We start from the raw sequence: 21,543 nt of genomic DNA, 5'->3' as shown, positions 1-21,543 counted from the left end.
TCTTCCACCACCTCTTTGTGGTGCTTCCTAATACTGCTGTGCACACACATTGTCCTGTTTGCCCAGGGCCTGCCAGTTTTTACAGGTCATGGTTCTGTTTTTTTCTCCATGTATGTTTTTCTTTTTACATAAAAGTAAACTTATACTTGAAGGATCTTTAAATAATTTAAATATATATTACCTCTCTGACATTTCAAAAATATTGGGTTGACTGGATTGATTTTCTGAAATCAGGATTTGTTGATTTTGATCCAAATCATGCCAATACTGAGGGTGCAGGAAATGTAATTGTTGGAATTTTGTGTCCCCTTGAAATATTTACCCTAATAAGCATGTGCTTTACTTCCTTATAAGTGTAGCCCAACATCACCTAAATGTCGATGACCATTTGGGGTAGGCACATCCATGTTGAATTGTTGGCCAACCTCTTTTACAGACTTTCACGATAAGATTTCCTTCAAGTATTTATTGTCTCTGCAGACTACTGCAAGGCCATAAAGACAGAGTCACTCTCTCGGTTAGATTTCCAAATTATAAATCAATGTAGGGATTAACACTTATTTGGATCTTTAAAGAAAAAACATGGAAGCTGCCGTTGCTGACTTCATTCTGCAAATGCATCTACCTGACTGTCATGCTGATACTTTTGCTTCATCTCCTAATTATGGAGATGGGGATTTCTTGTTCTTGGTCAGTGGTAAGCATTGGAGCCAGAAGGTCAGCATGCCAACCAGGCAAGTTTAATTTGTGAAAGAGACAATTCATGGTAGATCCTATACCTCCTTTACAAACAGTTTCCTTTAACAGCAATGTCAGTGGGTCAAATCTGAACATTTTAGCAGGGATATATCATTGCTGCTCAGTTACCAAATACCATACAAAAATGTGTTTCTTATTACGTGTAGAACAAAAATCTCCTGCACTCCGGTGTTTCGCTAGACACGGGTGGTGTGATTCACTGTTTGGATTAAGGCAAAGTCTAAGGTCTTGCAGCCCTCCTCAGAACAATGGGTATTCATACAACTAAAAAGAAAGAAAAGAAGGAGGGAGCACAACCTAGTGCATTAACAATATAAAATGTTTTATTAAAAATATAATAAAAGCAATGGTACTACTCACAAACAAGCTTAATTAAAGGCTTTTCTAACAGTCAAGCTCAATCTCTTGGCACCAGCAGGCAGTACTTAATGGCAAGAGGATCGGATGGTACCCCAAACGGCTGACCGGCCGATGCGTTTCCAGGGCTCACCCCTTTCTTCAGAGCCTAAGCGGTCAGTTATTATGTGTACACATCCTCACTGGAACTGTGAGGATTGTATGAAGACAGGCTTGGGGGTTGCTACAAATTTACCCTGGGTCATTGTTTGCTGTAAATGATAATTGCGCTCCCAAATAAGGGGTACTGCCTGTGTACTTTAATAGCTATGGCAGTAGCAAATCTGAAAAGCCTGTTGGGGATACATCACTGCTAAATTCAAATGCCACACAAAACTAAAACATAAGGGAAAACATGGGAAAAGTAGTTGGACATGCAGCATTCCAGTTGTTAAAAGTAATTGATGTCTAAGTCTATTAGCATCTGGTTTAGTATAACAATTTTAAGAAATAAAAATACTATGGGCATTCTAACTTGAGTCCAGAATAGTTGCGGATATGTAACTGTGGGGATGATTTACTAAAACTAGAGAGTGCAAAATCAGGTGCAGTTTTGCATGGTAGCCAATCAGCTTCTAACTTCAGCTTGTTCAATTAAGCTTTGCCAATAAAACCTGAAAGCTGGTTTCTATGCAGAGCTGCACCAGATTTTCCACTGTCCAGATTTCAACCCCACTGTCAGTAGTCCTCATACTGTTCCAAAACGATGGCTTTTGAATAGGTTTAATTCATTAGGACAGAAGAATAGCTATGTTTTAATTACAAAGAAAATGTTGGTTGCAGTTAAAACTGCATAATGAAGGAGGTTCCTACGGTCCATAGGGACTTCTTATTTTGAATATAGCGGCCAAAGGCAAAACACATTTTTAAAACTAAAAGCAATCTCTATTCTGTTTCACAGTGTGTTCTACATTCTATTCAAACGAGAACTGCAGGCAAAACACACAATTTACTAATGAATATGCACGATGACTAGTAATTTACCTGCACCCTTTGATGCATGTTTTGGAAAAAAAAATCATTGCTTCTGAAAGTTCTGTTCCCACAGCGCAAAATCAGGCCATTCTGTGCCACAATATGTCTGTATTGTTTGAACAGAAATTAGACATTACAAATAGTGCTATTTAGTCCAACCTCCGAGTCAAATTGCTTCAACTGGAAATTTTGAATTCACCTGAAATGTATAAAACTTTATACACAAAAATCCTACACACAAACGTGATATTAATGACTGGAAGATGCAAACAAGCTGTATTTTTTGTATCTTTATATCTTATTTATTAAAAAGTGACCCTGTCAACTCACAAGAGAAATCAAGATAGAAGCGTCCTGTAAAAGAAGAGCTCATATACTCTCTGGCATGCCCACACTAAAAAAGCTTGTTCAGAAATACTTATACACACGATCAGAATTTCCAGTGGAAAAGGTCAGACGGAATTTTTTCATTGGATATTCCGATTGTGTGTGTGTGCCCCATCTGAGTTTTTCCTTCGGAAATTCCGACAGACTTAGAAAGAGAACATGTTCTTTTTTTTCCCCGACGGAAAAAAATCCATCAGAAATTCCGTTCGTCTGTATGGAACCCTGACAGAGAAAAAAAACACGCATGCTCAGAATCAATGCTCGGAAGCATTGAACTTAATTTTTCTCGGCTCGTCATAGTGTTGTACGTCACCGCGTTCTTGATGGTCAGAATTTGGTGTGACAGTGTGTATGCATGACAGCTTGAACGGAATTCCGTCGGAGTTTATCCCAACGGAAATGCCGATCGTGTGTATGGGGCATTAGAGTTGACCTTTACTAAAAAGTGTTTAGAAAGTTATGTTAACAAATCTTACCGAGATCAGTTAATAGTGGGTAATTGAAACAGTCCATGGCAGTCTGAGCTCTCACCCTTCCCTTCCCTTCAGCAGAAATTACCTGACTGAAAGACTAGGCATATAGTGACATGAGGAACACTGGTGGGAACCAGGAGTGGCTTTCTTTTTTTAAGAGAGTTAAGCTTTTTAGCTCTTCTATTACTCTTGATTTTACCAACCATGCAAAACTAATAAAACCCAAAGCCACCAAGTCTTTACAAGAATAGGAAAGGGCTTCGGTCAAGTTTTTATTTCACTTGATGACCCTTTTTGAGGTAACCTTTCCTCGTTTTCTGTCCCAATGACACAAGGACAAGTCAGTGGTAAGTCAAAGTATTTTAACCTTTCCTACTACACTAAAATTTGGTTTTTGTTGCTGTATTTGTTCCCTTTGGAGATATCCCCTATCCTTTCTCTCCATCTCTGGGACAGGAAGTGAGTGGAAATCTCTTTTACTATAGAAGTCTACAGAAGAGTTAATCTTCTCCAGTCTATCAAACAACACTAAAACAAATTTGGCAAGAGTTGAACAAAACATACTGATACAACTATTTACATAAAGCTTATTGCATTGAAAAATGCAAAGGACTAAACACTGCCCAAGTAGAGATATTTGGGGATTCCAACAGACCTACATTTTACATATTTTCTTAGAAAACGTTCAACAAAGTGTCTCTTCTTAGGCCCTGTACACACGATCGGACCAAACTGATGAAAACGGACTGAAGTTCAGTTTCATCGGTCCAAACCGACCGTGTGTGGGCCCCATCGGTCAGTTATCCTTCGGTCCAAAAATTTAGAACTTGCTTTAAAATTCAACCGATGGACGCCTAACCGATAGGTCAAAACCGATGGTTAGTACGCAAAAGCATCGGTTCCAAACCCGCGCATGCTCAGAATCAAGTCGACGCATGCTTGGAAGCATTGAACTTAATTTTTCTCTGCATGTCGTTGTGTTTTTCGTCACTGCGTTGGACTCGGTCGGTTTTTGAAGTGATGGTGTGTAGGCACATCAGACCATCAGTCTGCTTCATCGGATGGACCGACAGTGTGTACGCGGCCTTACTGAGAAATGAGACAAATGGATTTGTTACAATGATATTGTCCAGTTGTAGCAAAAGGTAGAACATGGAGTTCTAAGTTACAGGATCAGACACAGTAACATCACTTTTATAATACACTAATATATTACCTGTCTGAAAGTAACCCAAAAAGGAGCAAGTTAATTTAGTGGATAAAGACTATTACTGTTCAGTCGAAAGTAATGAAAAAGAAGAAAAATGGTGCAAAAGAAAAAAGTTTAAGTCACAGTCTTATCTTAGCCTTTAAAAACTACAGGCGTTTTGCAGCAACTCCACATAGCTACGTGTTCCATTTATTTTCAAGCGGAATAGGTATGACAGTTTTGTATTTATTCATCAATCTTCATGTAGTGGCTTAGCAACATTAATGTATTATACGATATTATGCATGGAGCTGTGTAGATGTTTCCATTATTACAATAGAGCACTACAATAAATCAGCCGGATCCATTTCATTATTAAATCAATGTCATGTGGTCATTGAGATTCAATGTTATGTTTAAAAAAATAAATAAAAAAATCTTGACTATTGATAAGTGAATGATGCTTAGCAAGACACAAGAGGCAGCGTGAGCTTCCGAAGTGTCTGTCCACAGTAAATCATCTCTAAGCACAGCCTTGCTTTGTGTTGCATGCAAACTGGATAATGTTAGATAGATATATATATATATATATATATATATCTATCTATCTATGGAGAAAATATGCTATATACTGTATATATTAGACTCAATAATTCAAGCTCAGTTGTTCCTTTACAACTGACCGTTGATGAATATATAATTATATGCATAGCGGAAAGTTATTCAGCAGCAATGCTCATTATCATGAACAATCTTAAGAATCCATCTATCTAAACCTGCATATACTAAATAATTATATTTATATGGAATATATTTATTTTTATCAATTTTACCACTGATCCTATACATTTATAGGAATTTAGAGGCTCAAAGAAAGAATGTTCTCTAAGCTCTGTACTGACTGTCTCTGTAGCTGATGAGCACTGCACAGTATATACATGATCTAATCCTTTCAGTGCCTGCACTAAACTTGTCATTGCTTATAAACAGTAGCTGCTGTCACATGTGATATGTATGATCATAAAGATGACCATAACAAGCACTCCATTAACGGTGACTTAAAACTATACGTGATTAGACGCTGAACGCACCAGCCCCATGGCAACCTAAACAGAACTTTTATTGGCCAAAAAAAAAAGGTTAAATTACTCATCCGCACCCATATTCATTATTGTCATCTTGCATGTCAGTGGATTGACTCCCTTCTGAATAAGGCGATGATGGACCCACATCTGTCTTTATTGTGTATCCTGACACAGCTTTCTGTCTAGCTGTTCACAAACAGAATAATGAGGCAGCGAAGATTAACTCATGCTAATATGCCATGATTATCAGTTATAGGTGATTATGGCCCAGAAGCACCAGCAATTAGTATTAAACGGCAGGTTCACTCACTAATCAGGGCAAGCCATGGGCTGACAACTGGTGGCTGCTAGATGTTCACAAAAGCGCTAAATGTCTGCAGCAAATGTAGTGTGAGATAGGAGTTTATCAGTACAGATATATCACTGAGGTCTGTTAGAAATATGTTCCAAGTGCAATGTAATCTTGGCTAGACAGTGCTGCTTTCCTGCTGCTGTAGCCTGCTTCACTGGTGGTGGGCACAAGCAGCAGCTCAGTCATTACATAGACAGGAATTCTCTTCCATACTGCTCCATTTCTGGCTTTTATTTCACAGCACAGTTTTTAAACCAGCAATTCTCAACCTTTTTTTAAGTGCACGGCACCCTTTAAAATTATGCAAAATCTCAAGGCGCCTCCGTTTAAAATGGGGTCCTTCTGTTACCCCAGAAGCTCCCTCTTTCCTATCAGGGTCCCCCATTCACATCAGGGTCCCCCCCCCTTTTCACATTGAGCTTCTCATTCCCCCCCTTTCCACATCAGAGCCCCAAACCCACTCTTTTACATCAGGGACCTCAGTCACCCCTTTTACATCAGAGTCCTCACCCCCGCCCCCCTTTTCACAACAAGGTCCCTTTACCCCCCTTTCCACATCAGAGTTCACATCCCATACTTATACATAAGGGACCTCGTCTTTTACAACAAGGTCCTTTTTTCCCCCCTTTCCACATCAGAGTCCACATTCCACCCTTAGACATCAGGGACCTTGGTCACCGCTTTCACATCAGAGTCCTCACCCCCGCCCCCCTTTTCACAACAAGGTCCCTTTACCCCCCTTTCCACATCAGAGTCCACATCCCATACTTATACATAAGGGACCTCGTCACCCCTTTCACATCCAAATCCTCACCGCCTCCTTTTCACAACAAGGTCCTTTTTCCCCCATTTTCACATCAGAGTCCACATTCCACCCTTAGACATCAGGGACCTTGGTCACCCCTTTCACATCAGAGTCCTTACTTACTCCTTTTCACAACAGGGTCCTCATTCCCCCTTTCCACGTCAGAGTCCCCACCCTTTTAAATCAGGGACCTCAGTTGCCCTTTTTACATCAGAGTCCTCAGTCCTTCCTTCCACATCAGAGTCTTAAGCCCCCCCATTTTATATGGGTCAGCAGTAATTGCTATTCATATCAAATCATAGTCCTGACACCCAATCTTTTACATCATGTCCCCCCCTTTTATATGAGTCATCAGAAATTGCCTCCTTTCACATCAGAGTCCCCTATTCTCAATTCACATTAGAGTCCTTTGTTCCCCCATTTCACATCACAGTCTTCACCCCCTACCTTTTACATCGGGTTCCCCTATTTTAAATCAGAGTCCTCGGCCCCCCACCCTCTAAATCAGAGTCCTCAGCCTCTCCACCACCCTTTTATATCACAGTCCTCAGCCCATCCACCACCCTTTTATATCAGAGTCCTCAGCCCCTCCACCACCCTTTTATACCAGAGTCCTCATCCCCTCCACCACCCTTTTATATCAGAGTCCTCAGTCCCTCCACCACCCTTTTATATCAGAGTCCTCAGTCCCTCCACCACCCTTTTATACCAGAATCCTCAGCCCCTCCACCACCCTTTTATATCAGAGTCCTCAGCCCCTCCAGCACCCTTTTATATCAGAGTCCTCATTTTTACCCTTTTATATGAGTCATCAGTATTTGCCTCCTTTCACATCAGAGCCCCCCCCCCCCTCTATTCACATCAGAATCCTTGGTTCCCCTTTTCACATCATAGTCCTCACCTCCACCTTTTACATCAGGGTCCCCAGCCCCCCCCTCAAACTTTTCATATCACAGTCCGCAGCCCCCCATTTTAAATCAGAGTTTTTACCCCCCCTTTACAATGACGTTCTCATGCCCCCACCTCCTTTTAAATCAATTCTCAGACAACCCCCCCCCTTCCTTTCACATCACAGTACTCAGTACTTCCATTTAATAACAGAGTCCTCTGTCCTCTTTACTTTTAAATTAGAGAACTCATCCCCCCTTCACATCAGAGTCTTATGCCCCCCCCCCCCCCACACACACACACACACAATTTCACATCAGAGCCCTCAGCTGGCCCATCTACACTATGGAAATGCATGACACTGTGCAAAAATATGGGATATAGCACAGCATGCCTGGTGAGTCCAGATGGCATCCCAGGGTGCTGGGGTACCCTGAATGAGAGATGCTACTCTAAACTTTATGGGTCTTATAAGCACAGCAAACACTTATGTGTAAAAAAAAAAAGTTGCAATATGATGACCTGAGATCATTTCCATGACTCTGTCCAACCCAGCATGAATGGAGCCCATAGAGAGCAGTGGGCAGCCCCCATCAGTGGTCCATGACACCCGGTTGCCATGGGTTACAGCGCAGCATCAAGGCTCTCTGCACTGGAAGAAAATCTGGAGGTACTTATAGAATTTTAAACCCCAAAAATCTCCTACCTACCTGTGCGGGACTTTGTCCATGCAGAGGAAACTTGTCTCAGAGAAGAAGCCTTTCCCCAGATCTGACCGCTCTGATCAACCTCATCATCCGAAAAGGGCTAGCAAATCCAGGGGGTGCCCGGGGGGGTCACATACACACCATTCACTTCACTCAGCGACAGGTGATCCCGGAATATCGATGTCCATTCACCGGGACAGATCACAGCTGAATCCTAAGCGGCTTCCCTGTACAGCATCATGCGGCAAATCCCCCCAAAATCCGGCAACTACGCATCCCCCCGACCCGCCGATCAATGATCATCCTATGTGTTAGATGTGATCACTTCCAGGGGTCCCTTCCACCAATGGGCTCTGCAGACACGGGATCTCCGGCAATACGGATCTCTCCGGCAATAGAGATCTCCGGCAATTCAGATCTCCGGCAATAGAGGATCTCCTCCTCGGCGGAGAGTTGGCAGAGCTGAGTCTTCCAGAGATCAGGAGAGGGAGGCAGAGATGTGTCTCTTCTTCCTCGATCTGCTTTTCTGTCCTTCACCAGCAGGTGACTGACTTCACTCCTCTCCTCTCTGGGCCAGCACTGGAGGGATTTCTCTTCTATGGCAAAAGCAATGCTTCCTTTCCCTTTACCTCCTGGGTCTTAGAGCCTCCCTTCTCCAACTGCACATTCGCAGCAGCTAATCCAGCAGCCAGAGAAGATGAGCCTTGCTACCACTTGTCATTCCCACAATGGATGATGGGATTTGTCTTTTCGATAGGGGCTTGCCTTGATCACACTGTATTTGTGGAGCTGTGATGGTCTGCAAGGGTTATGTGATCTGCTGCACACTGTATTTGTTGAGCTGCAATGGTCTGCAGACTATATGATCTGCACACTGTATCTGTTGAGCTGCAATGGTCTGCAGACTATATGATCTGCACACTGTATCTGTTGAGCTGCAATGGTCTGCAGACTATATGATCTGCACACTGTATCTGTTGAGCTGCACAAGTCTACAGACTAAATACTATGCACACTGTATCTGATAATTTATTTGTTAAATTATCTGCACACTGTACTTAAATTTAGACTATATGATCTGCACACTGTATCTGTTGAGCTGCAATGGTCTGCATGACTTTTAGAATCTGCACACTATATCTGTTGAGCTGCAATGGTCTGCAGGCTATATTATCTGCACACTGTATCTGAAGAGCTGCAATGGTCTGCAGGCTATATTATCTGCACACTGTATCTGAAGAGCTGCAATGGTCTGCAGGCTATATTATCTGCACACTGTATCTGAAGAGCTGCAATGGTCTGCAGACTACAGTATATGATCTGCACACTGTATCTGTTGAGCTGCAATGGTCTGCAGACTATATAATGTGTACACTGTATCTGATAATTTATATATCAAATTATCTGCACACTGTACTTAAATTTAGACTATATGGTCTGCACGCTTTATCTGTTGAGCTGCAATGGTCTGCATGACTTTTAGAATATGCACATTATATCTGTTGAGCAGTGATGGTCTGCAAGGCTTATTTGATCTGCACACTTTATCAGTTGATCTGCAATGGTCTGCAGGCTATATGATCTGCACACTGTATCTGATGAGCTGCAATGGTCTGCAGGCTATATGATCTGCACACTGTATCTGATGAGCTGCAATGGTCTGCAGGCTATATGATCCGCACACTGTATTTGTTGAGCTTTGGTGGTCTGCAAGACTTTTATGATCTGCACACTAGATCTGTTGAGATGTGATAGTCTGCAGGCTATATGATCTGCACACTGTATCTGTTGAGCTGCAATGGTCTGCAGACTATATGATCTTCCCACTGTATCTGTTGAGCTGCAATGGTCTGCAGACTATATAATATGTACACTGTATCTGATAATTTATCTATCAAATTATCTGCACACTGTACTTAAATTTAGACTATATGGTCTGCACGCTTTATCTGTTGAGCTGCAATGGTCTGCATGACTTTTAGAATATGCACATTATATCTGTTAAGCAGTGATGGTCTGCAAAGCTTATTTGATCTGCACAGTTTATCAGTTGATATGCAATGGTCTGCAGGCTATATGATCTGCACACTGTATCTGTTGAGCTGCAATGGTCTGCAGGGTATATGATCTGCACACTCCATCTGTTGAGCTGCGATGATCTGCAGGCTATATGGTCTGAACACTCTGTTTAGCTGTGGTCTACACCAGTGTTTCTCAACTCCAGTCCTCAAGGCGCCCCAACAGGTCATGTTTTCAGGCTTTCCATTATTTTGCACAGGGGATTTAATCAGTTTCACTGCCTTAGTAATTACCACAGCCATTTCATCTGAGGGAAATCCTGAAAACATGACCTGTTGGTGCGCCTTGAGGACATGAGTTGAGAAACACTGGTCTACACACTCTATCTGTTGAGCTGTGATGGTCTGCATGCTATATGGTCTGCAAGCTCTATGTGTTGAGTTGTGATGGTCTGCAGAGTATATGAACTGTACACTGTTTTTTGCTGAGCTGCGATGATCTGCAGGCTGCACCCGTTGAGCTGCAATGACATGCAGGCTATATGATCTGCACTTTCTATCAAGCTGTGATAATTTGCAAGCCACATGATTGGCCTCCTATATCTGTTCAGCTGCAATAATTTGCAGACTACAGTATATGATCTGCACATGGTATCTGTTGTGTTACAATAGTTTGTTGGCTATATGACCTGCACACTGTATATGTTGAGCTGCAATAATCTGCAGACTAGTTTTACCGTGCAAATAGTTCAAAATAAGTTTTGGCCATAATTTAACTTTTATTATCTTTATTGAAATAAATATTTTATCTACAGCAACCCAAATATTTAAAGACAACACCAACTTTGTTTATGCTCATACAGCCATGATAACATTGGACTGTCGGTAGTGATGTTATGTTTTGTGTTTATTTGGAACAATGGTGATATATTAGTTACATTGTGTTACATAGTGATACGATGCATTTTTCCCCTCATTTATTCCACATCTGCGTGCAACAGCATAATGCAACCCATTTATGTGCGACAGGCTCCTGCACTTTTTCTGTCAGTGAGTCTGATGCATGTTTTGCAGCATTTTTTGCATGTTTTGTTGTGCAAAAAAAAAAAAATGTGACTGCTAGTTGCATTTGGGGTGTCATTAGAGAATAATGGCACCCCAAGTGCGAACAGAGTTTTGGAGTATTATTAATGCATTTCAGGGACTGCGAGTAGGAAACACGCATCTCTATCTGTGTTCCTTGAAAGCCTAGGTGTGAATGCAGCCTTCATGTAGTAATAATTGCTTCACTTTCTAAAGGAGAAGTATAGCCACAACTGCTTTGGCTGTACTCCTCCTATATCTCACATCACAGTTCGTTCTGCACTTCTGTGATTCATGTCAAGGACAGTGGCCATCGGCCAACCAATCGATCGTCCCGCACTACTTACCTCATCCTGGTCGTGGGCTGCTTCCCCACTGCTTCTTCTTTTTGGCGGCTTTGGCTGCTTCCCTCCTCGGCGGCTTTCATGGCTTCCCAGCTGCTTCTCCTCCTCAATGGCTTCCTGGATGGCTTTGGTGGCTTTTCCATTGCTTCTCCTCCTGGCCAATTGGGTCTTAAGACCTGTTTCCTGATTGGCCGGGAGGAGACGCAGGAAGACAATGGCGAATATTAATTCACTATTGTCACTCAAGTGGGTGGACTTGGGGCACAGTGCTCTGCACCCCGAGCCCACCCCCTTTGAAGCCAATTAGAGCCTCAGGCTCTAATCACATGCTTCTAAAAAAAAAAAAAACATAGAAATCTATATGTCTGGTGCCCTTCATGGAGATTACAACCAAATGCTCCAGTGAGCCGGGGGGGGGGGGGGGAGAGCAGTAGACTGACAGAATTCTGAGAACTGAGTGATCAGCAGTGTTTTATCGATCAGTTGTCAGTGCAGAGTCGGCAGGGAGAAAATGCAGCATTGGACCGATGCTGCATCCACCTAGGTGAGTATAAATGTTGTTTTTTTCTCTTTTATGCCAACTGTTTATCAAATTGATATTTCCAGGGAAAAAAAATACCAAAACAAATATTATTGTGCAAAATCACAATTGAATCCTGAGTTTGTTATGCAGAATAAAATGATAAAAAATTATGGTACCCAGAATATCAATAGATGGTGCTTTAAAAGATTTTTACGACTACAGTATCCAGTTTAGAGAAAACCCTTAATGATAGCACTAGAATTGTGGTTCCTACAACATATATGGCAAAACATAACATGTGTGATGCAATTGGCGTTTGCATGCATTTGTGGATGTGTTTGTGCAGAGATACTGGGTTCCTTTTATTCATGTATTTATGTATTTATAATTATTTTTTTTAGCATTTAACTTTATTGTTATCATGAGGGGGCCAATAGCCCTTGTCCTTGGTCCTTGCTATGAAGACAATAAGGGTCTATTAGACCCCTGCATTTGCATGCATATGTGTGGATTGAGGAAGAAAGCACAGAATAATATTATATGCAATGGCTAGTTTGTTACACACACAAGCTGGTTGTTGCCTTAGATAATGACAAGGTACAGTATGTGGGCTACATTTTCTGATTCCCTGGTTGTCATGCGGATGCTTTAGCTTCTGTGCTTTATGAAACATTGACCTTAACCACTTAAGACCCGGACCAAAATGCAGCTAAAGGACCTTGCCCCTTTTTGCGATTCGGCACTGCTTCGATTTAATGGACAATTGCGCGTCGTGCGACGTGGCTCCCAAACAAAATTGGCGTCCTTTTTTCCCCACAAATAGAGCTTTCTTTTGGTGGTATTTGATCACCTCTGTGGTTTTAATTTTTTTTGCGCTATAAACAAAAATAGAGCGACAATTTTGAAAAAAATGCAAAATTTTTTACTTTTTGCTATAATAAATATCCCCCACAAATATATAAAAAAAATGTTTTTTACTCAGTTTAGGCCGATACGTATTCTTCTACCTATTTTTGGTAAAAAAGATCGCAATAAGCGTTTATCGGTTGGTTTGCGCAAAATTTATAGTGTTTACAAAATAGGGGATAGTTTTATTGCATTTTTTGGCGGCGATCAGCGATTTTTTTCATGACTGCGACATTATGGCGGACACTTCGGACAATTTTGACACATTTTTGGGACCATTGTCATTTTCACAGCAAAAAATGCATTTAAAATGCATTGTTTACTGTGAAAATGACAGTTGCAGTTTGGGAGTTAACCATAAGGGTGCGCTGATGGGGTTATGTGTTCCCTGAAGTGTGTTTACAACTGTAGGGGTGTGTGGCTGTAGGTGTGACGTCATCGATTGTGTCCCCCTATAAAAGAATGTGAATGGGGTGTGTTTCCGCGCCAAATGTGAAAAGTATATTAGTTATACATCAAAGATATAAATAATTACTTAAATTACCAAGGCGCTCCTCTGGTTCAAAATATAAAGGTTATATAGTGCAATTGGATAAAGGTGAGGTAGAGGGCGCTAGTGAAAAAATCTTCCTTGGTGTGCTGCCCTAGCAGGAAGATCTTATTAATACATAAATACTAATAGCTAAACAATATTAATAAATTAAACGCTCAATACGTGACAGCTAGAATCTCTGGTGAGATAAAATAGGAGTGCTCACAAAGTCCTGTACATGGCCCAAATAGTGAGCTATTAATCAAACAAAGTCCAAAAAATAGTGCAAAGTGAAATCAATTAAATTATGCATACACACAAAAATTGATCATAGAACATAAAAATCAACGACAGTGAAAAAGTGAAAAAGTGTCTCTGAATTGCCACAGTGATTAACACTATTCATAGGAAATCTCTTTCACATGATGTTTCATTGGATAGTCATGCAATCAGTCTTGATTTTGCTGTAGCCACCACCATCTGATTAAACTTTCACCCCATGTGCTCTAATGTGGGTATATGCTTACCAGAAATTGTGGACCACTTTAATAAAAAAGTAGGTCTAACAGGCTTGACAGGTTTAAGTGCCTGTACACTGTGCCACTTGGAGATTGCCACTCTGGTTAGATCATTGGTGTCCCAGAAGTTTCATCCACAAAAAAGCAGGAGAAAAACTATAGTGCATTACCGTTTTTATTTAGTCTTATTAGCGCCCTCTACCTCACCTTTTTTAAAAGGGATGACACGATCGATGCAGCTGCCACAGTGAAGAACGGGGACACACGGCTCTCCCCGTTCTTCAGCTCTGGGGACCGTTCGCGGGTCTCCAGCGGCGATCAGGTCTGCTGGTCCCGCGGTCCCAGAGCTTCGGACCGGGTTGTGGGAGCGCGCTGCGGGCGCACGACGGCGACCCGCGGCTGGGTACTAGTACAGGACGTACCTGTACGTACATGTGCCCAGCCGTGCCATTCTGCCGACGTATATGTGCAGGAGGCGGTCCTTAAGTGGTTAAAGGAGTTTTTTTTCTGAAATGACTGTTTACAGGGTATAGAGACATACTAGTTAACTGATTCCTTTTAAAAATTATTAAAAATAGATAAAAATCAATCATATAATGTACCTACAGTTTCAGTTTCGTTTTTGCATGCTGTTTCCTGCTTCTGTGATGTACAGAGACTCAGAGCCAATACAGGGCAGTGATGGTTTGTAAAACGAAACTGATTGGTGTTGAGGGGTTTTAGACACACAGTAATCACACCTCCTTGATTAGTGACCACAGAGAGAAAGCTCCCATGACTTTTTTCATCAGGAAACAGACAACCAGGAAGTGTCCAGAACAGAGCAGAATTACAGCAACATCAGAGCAAAAACGAACAATGAGGACATGAAACCAGGACTGCAGTAAGGTAAAGGAAGCTATTTAGCTAAAAACTATTTTTCCTTTAGTGACCCTTTAAGTAAGTATGGGGATCAGGATTCCTGACACTCACATACAGCATGTATACTTTGACTCCGTAACTCAAATGTACTGAAATATATATTGCACCTTCCGGCAACTAGCATTTTTAGAAGTAAACCAGGATCGTCCATAGTCCCTCATGCCAGGGGCATTTTAAGCTCCAATCCAGAGACTAAGCTCGTGGGCCAGATTTACAAATAGGCACAGTGGGCACATGACAATAGGTGGTACAAGCAAAGAGGCAACCTTTTTCTTTATAATAATTGGCCACACTTAGAAGAAATCGTTATCTCTCATAAGGGTATTTACACATTATCACACAATTTTAAACCAGGTAAAGACCAGAAAAATAAGAAAATGTCCTTTTTTTAGGAGGTGATCCTAACAGAAGAGTGTTACTTAGGAACCTACAACCTCCAGTATTGAATATTAGACAACATACATGTCTCTGGGACCTATGCAGAGGTGCATATATTGCATTATGGGATGCAGAGGTAGCATGCCAAACAAGTAACCTTTTGGAACATCTGTTGTCATGTGGCTTCGTGGTTGGCACTTCTGCTTTGCAGCACTAGGGTCCTTGGTTCAAATCCTGGTCAGGATGCTGTCTGCATCGAGTTTGCCTGTGGTAATGTGGGTTTCCTCCAAAACTCTGAAGACATGCTGCTAGTTCAATTTGCCATTTCCAACTCGGCCCATTATCTTTGTATCTATGCATGTAAGATAGGGTCCTTAGATTGCAACCCATTTTAGGACAGGGACCTATGTTAGGGTGACCAGACATCCCCAGTTTCAGGGGACAGTCCCCTGATTGAGGACACTGTCCCCAGACCAAGTCTGTCCCTGCTTTTGTCCCCAGATTGGATTTAAAGGGGAGTTACAGCCAATATTTATGTTTTTTAAAAGTCAGCAGCTACAAAATGTGTAGCTGCTGGCTTTTAATAAACAGACACTTACCTGCTCCAGCGTTCCAGCGACGCGCCGGCCGGGGCTCCGCATATCTCCCCCCCTCCCCGGCCGGCGTCTTCATTGTCACTGTGGGCACCCGGCCGTGACAGCTTTCGGCTTCACGGCCGGGCACCCACTGCGCATGCGCGAGCGGCCCGGCGCTGTTTGATTGGACCTGTCACGTGTCCTAGGCGATCGCCTACAGGGAGGGGCTGCCAAAAGGCGATTAAGCTTAATCGCCTTTGCAGCCCCTCGGCGGAAGGAGAAAGTGGGACAGGAAGTCCCCTTCTCCTGAAGCCCCCACTCCCCCCCCAAAAAAATTACATGCCAAATGTGGCATGTAAGGGGGTGAGGAGTGGGATAAGCGGAAGTAACATTTTTTGGGTGGAACTCCGCTTTAATAGTCGGCAGGGGCAATTTCAAAGACAATCAGTGCAGAATTAAAATAAAAAAAAATAGAACTACACACCCCTGCTCCGCCGTGCCTACTAGCATAGGGGGGTTGTATTTTTCCCACTATCTGTGCCCCTTTCTGATGATCATGTGCTGGACTGCTGGCTGGAGCAGAGGGAATATTTCTTCAGTTTCGGGCGCATGCCCATTCAGCTTCGCTCGCATGTTCTTCTGCCTTGGCTTAAATCCTGGCCATTCACCTGCCTATCTCCTTGCCTTCCCTGGCGGAGTGATCTTCCTCCGCTCCCCATCCAGTAGTGGCCGGGGCCCAAAGAGTAATGCGGCGTACACACGATCGTTTTTCTGCATGAAAAAAAAACATTGTTTTTCAGCATGTCCAAAAAACAATGTTTTTCCAACTTCATCATTAAAAACGATGTTGTCCACACACCATCTTTTTTGAAAAATGATGAACAAAGTGCGGTAATGTACAACACGTACGACGGCACTCTGGCGGGGAAGTTCTATTCGCCTTTGGGCTGCTTTTAGCTGATTCCTTGTTAGTAAAAGACGATTTGCACTTTTTTGTCTGTTACAGCGTGATGAATGTGCTTACTCCATTATGAATGGTAGTTTTACCAGAACGAGCGCTCCCATCTCATAACTTGCTTCTGGGCATGCGCGGGTTTAAAACATCGTTTTTTCCCCACACACGATCATTTTTAACTGTTTCCGTACAGGGCTGTTATACACACTTCCATACCAGGCCTATTCTGGCACTTCTCTTCTACATGTACAAATCATAATTTTTTTGCTAGAAAATTACGCAGAACCCCCAAACATTATATATGTTTTTTTTAGCAGACACCCTAGATAATAAAACAACGGTCATTGAAACGTTTTATCTTGCACTGTATTTGCGCAATAATTTTTCAAACGCCTTTTTTTTGGAAAAAAATTGTTTCATGAATTAAAAAAATAACAAAACAGTAAAGTTAGCCCAATTTTTTTGTAAAATATGAAGATGATGTTACACCAAGTAAATAGATACCTAACATGTCACGCTTTAAAATTGCGCACACTCATGGAATGGCGCCAAACTTCGGTACTTAACAGGTTACCAGTTTAGATTTACAGAGGAGATCTAGTGCTAGAATTGTTGCTGGCACTCTAACGCACGTGGCGATACCTCACATATGTGGTTTAAACGGCGTTTACATATGTCAGCGGGACTTGCGTGTGCGTTCGCTTCTGTGCGAGAGCTACTGGGGACAGGGGCGTTAAAAAAAATATTTTTTATTTCTTTTACATATTTATTTATTTTTTACACTTTTTTTTTTATTTTATTTTTTTTATTATCACTTTTATTCCTATTACAAGGAATGTAAACATCCCGTGTAATAGGAATGTGTGTGACAGGTACTCTTTATGGAGAGATGCGGGGTCAATAAGACCGCACATCTCTCCTCCAGGCTGGAAAGCATGAAATCGGTGAAAAAAAATTCACCGATCTCATGATTACTGTTGCTTAGCAGCCGCAATTGCGGCTTTGTTTACTTACGGGGACCCGGCCGTAACGTCATCACATCGCGCCCGGGTCCTCCGACGGTCATAGAGATGACTGGTGACCATCTGGTCACCAGTCATCTCTATGCTTCCTGCCAGCGCCGGACGATTCGTTCTCCGGGCCCCCGATGGCACGGGAGAGCCCGGAGAAGCACCGGATGGAGGGGGGATGTCCCCTCCCGCCGCCTGTAAGAACGATCTAGCAGGGGAATCACCACTATGATCATTCTTACGTTGTGCAGAATCGCCGGCAGAAGAGAAGGATATCTGAATGATGCCTCTAGCTGCAGGCATCATTCAGATATCCCCCCACAAAGCCCAGGACGTCATATGACGTCCACCCGGATCGTTAGAGGTCCTTTGTGGACGTCATTTTACAATGGTCTGGTATGGATGTGGTTAACAACACGCAAAAACGACATTTTAAAAAACGGCGTGAAAAAATGCAGCATGTTCGAAAAAAAAATTGTCGTTTTTCAGAAGCCGAAAAACGATGTGAAGCCCACACACGATCATTTTAAATTACGTTTTAAAAAACGTTGTTTTTTTTCATGACGAAAAACGATCGTGTGTACGCGGCATAAGACTTGAGAGGCTGTGAGGCGGGCGGCGACGGGCAGAGATTTGCTGATTGTTGCCATTACTAGTAAAGAAAAAATATGTCCCCGGATTTCATTTAAAAAATCTGGTCACCTTAACTTATGTGAATGTACAATATGTACAGTGCTGCTTAAATTGTTGGTACAATGTAATAAATACATTTATGTTAGACTGATATGCTGTTTTACTGAGAGGTTTACTTTAAGTAAGCTTCAACCCTCCCATTGCTGCATGTCAGCATGGCAGTTGCTGTGCTCAGTACTACAAGCAAAAGCTAAGGAGTTGCATACAGCCTCACACAGCCAGTATAAGTCAGCAGATCCTGCTGTGAAAGCCGCTTCCTACTGCCTCCCATCTCTCTCTCTCTCTCTCTCCTCCTTTGCAGCAATGGATGCACAATGCACGAACCAGAAATGCAAAAACACTTCTGCTTAGCTTCAGAAGTGAAGGGAAAGATAACACAGTTATCAAAGTTGTCTCTCTAGTCCTAGCAGAAGCTGTCTCCAGTCCCTCTGTGTCTCTCAGCTGAGCTGTGAGCTGGATCAGAGGAGGGTGTTTGGGAAAAGGAGGGGGGATTCAATCACATTACAGATCAGACAATTTAACCAATTCACACATTGCTGTCTTTAGACACAGCCCTAGCCTCATTAGCATTATTACTTGTTAATATGACTACTAATGATAATCCTTACAGTGCCGCTTGAGTCTTTCATTAAACTAGCAGAAGTGTGTCTGTATGTTGCAAGGAAGAACGATGGCGGAAATGTGTGTTTATGCAAGAAGACTGCACTGATAGAACACGTTTCTATGTCACTCACATGGCATTGTTAATAGGTTCAGAACATTGAAGATGTCACCTGTCACAGTGCTACAATACGTTGGTACTGTATGTCAGATGTTAACAGGTCATTGCTAAGTCAGAATACAATGTGTTAGGACATATTGGGGTTGATTTACTAAAACTGGAGAGTGCAAAATCTGGTACAGCTGTGCATGGTAGCAAATCACCTTCTAACTTCAGCTTATTCAATTAAGCTTTGACAAACACACCTGGAAGCTTATTGATTGTAGAGCTGCACCAGATATTGCACTCTCCTGTTTTAGTAAATCAACCACATTGCCTCTTGCACACTTAAAATATGAAAGAGATCATTTTGGAGATGGAAGGTCATTATCAGTTAATGTGTTTTTTGAATACTCCACTGCTGAAGGAGGGGAGGGGTGTGTGATCTCAAGTGGATTCCAGTGGCAGGAACTTATGCGCCTAAAGACAAGGAGTGGCAGTGTTAAGTATAGAGCATAGTAGTAGGTAGTAGAGCCTGACTTGTAGGTAGTAGGTAGGTAGTAGAGTCAGACTTGTAGGAGGAGACCGCTCTTACAGCCCTGGCTCAGGAGTCACTGGAGTGGGGACAGTGAGCTCCAGAGCGCAGCGAGGTAGGAGTGCCTGGGGTAGTTGTAGTAGCCTGGCACAGTGGCAGGGTGATGATCCTCCAGGGATGGCTGGAACTGTAGGCAGCAGTAGGAATGGTTGTAGGTCAGCGACCCAGGAGCTGGCAGGTACAGGAACAGCAGGAAGCTGGAGCAGGGTGAGACAAGCCGAGTTAGGTGCAACACAGAGCCGCAGACAGTAGCAGAGTCAAACAGGCCGGGTCGGAGCAGGTAATCAAAAGGTTGGATACAGGAGACTAAGCGTGGTCAGAGGTACAGGCAAGGTCTGGCAGCAGGTAGACAAATAGAAGACTGAGCAGGGTCAAAGCAAGCCAAGGTCGGGATTGGAGATATCAGATGGTCAAGCAGAGCCGGGTCGGTACAGGTAACAGATAACAGGTATGCAGATTACAGGTAGAGAGCTGCAGATCAAACAGTAATGCATCATTGCAGTTGCTGACCTTTTAAAGGCATAATGGCACCGAGTAGCACTAGCGTGCGCGCATGCGCGCACAATTGGTGCACCCGGCATGCGTCGGCGCACAGGCACGGGTGGATACTGTTGACTATTCTGCACAGCAGCGCGTGTGCGCATGCGTGCACACAAGAGCCTTCTTCCAATACCAGCAGGTCCCTGACAGGCAGAGTGGGCTTGGTGGAAATGGTGAATAGTAGCTATCTTAGGGTGTTGCAGGTGATTGAGCAGAGGGACTTATTAGTTGGAAGGGAAGGTAGCATGTCCAGTTTTTGCCGGAACAATCCCCCCCCCCTCCCTTTGCATTCAGGGTGGGGTAGACTCAGGGCCGGAGTGGGACTCATTTTCAGCCCTGGAGTTTCATGCCTTAGACCAGCCCACTTTAGTTCACGACTATTAAAATAATGTAATTAAAACTTCAAAATATAAGGCTACCTTTCACATTGGGGATAGAGCCGCGGTGGCAGTATAGCAGCGCGATTTTAGCGCTGCTATACCGTCATATTTACCGCGGTATTCGGGCGCTAGCGGTGAGGTTTTAACCCCCGCTAGCGGCCGAAAAAGGGTTAATACCGCCCTTGCGGGCGGTATTACCGCGGTTTCCCATTGATTTCAATGGGAGGGCGCGGTAAACACACCGCTCCTATACCGCTCCAAAGATGCAGCTAGCAGGACTTTTGGAGTGGTCCTACTACCGCACCGCTTCAGTGTGAAAGCCTTCGGGCTTTCACATTGAAGCCTGCAGGGCACGATTTTTTCATGCGGTATAGCAGCGCTATTTTTAGCGCTGTACCGCATGAAAAACGGCTCAATGTGAAAGGGGCCTAAGTTTGCAATGGCGCACTGTTCTCTACAGCCTGTAATTCACAGTATTTTTCCAAAAAATAATCCAATTCAGTGCAAATACAGTAAGTTTTGCTTCACAGTGAAGATTTATTAGAACAATAAATAACAGGACAGTATCAGAATCTATTTTCTTTAAGAATTTGTATTAATAAATATCATTCCCAGCTCCATTACACACTCCCAGCTCCATTACACACTCCCAGCTCCATTACACACTCCCAGCTCCATTACATAACAGGACCCAGCTCCATTACACATTCCCAGCTCCATTACACACTCCCAGCTCCATTACACATTCCCAGCTCCATTACATAACAGGACCCAGCTCCATTACACACTCCCAGCTCCATTACACACTCCCAGCTCCATTACATAACAGGACCCAGCTCCATTACACATTCCCAGC

At 42.9% G+C, this 21,543-nt stretch overlaps 1 protein-coding gene across 3 annotated transcripts in view; it reads right to left on the bottom strand.

Moving 5' to 3' along the window:
* The window catches only part of SGCZ (sarcoglycan zeta), a 1,301,913-nt gene extending 1,293,171 nt beyond the window's left edge, over positions 1–8,742 (bottom strand). For all 3 annotated transcript variants that reach the window (XM_040334675.1, XM_040334676.1, XM_040334677.1), the window contains exon 1: positions 8,020–8,742. The gene's annotated coding sequence lies outside the window, so the exon portion shown is untranslated. The remainder of the gene's footprint in view (positions 1–8,019) is intronic.
* Between the last annotated feature and the right edge of the window lie 12,801 nt (positions 8,743–21,543).

The sequence above is a fragment of the Rana temporaria genome, chromosome 1 (genome assembly GCF_905171775.1).
Source record: "Rana temporaria chromosome 1, aRanTem1.1, whole genome shotgun sequence".
In the NCBI taxonomy this organism is placed as follows: domain Eukaryota; kingdom Metazoa; phylum Chordata; class Amphibia; order Anura; family Ranidae; genus Rana; species Rana temporaria.
The sequence above is the reverse complement of the archived record's forward strand: the minus strand, read 5'-3'. Positions and strand labels throughout refer to the sequence as shown.